The following is a 327-nucleotide window of genomic DNA, read 5'->3' on the forward strand; positions in this document are numbered from 1 at the left end:
GGGGGGGGGCGAGAACAGAGTCACTCGACGTACTGTATATTAAAATTGGGATATGGAATGGGGGTGTATAATATGTTTAGCCAAAAGTAGCTTGATCAGTTTATTTCTAGCTATTCTTTAGTCTTCTTTTCTGTGTTAGTTTCCCCATATAACAAAGTCCACGAGAGTATGTGCTCAAAATAGTTGCTAGGACGCATGTGCCCATTCCACATGGCATCATTGGTTATCAGGATGCAGACTGGTGGGTCACCCATACCATGGAAATACATGACGCTGTGCAGCCTGGCCACATGCACCCTACCAACCAATTATGCTGTGTGCCATGGC

The sequence above is a fragment of the Nanorana parkeri genome, unplaced genomic scaffold, assembly GCF_000935625.1.
Source record: "Nanorana parkeri isolate BGI_ZX_2015 unplaced genomic scaffold, ASM93562v1 scaffold1175, whole genome shotgun sequence".
NCBI classification, from domain to species: domain Eukaryota; kingdom Metazoa; phylum Chordata; class Amphibia; order Anura; family Dicroglossidae; genus Nanorana; species Nanorana parkeri.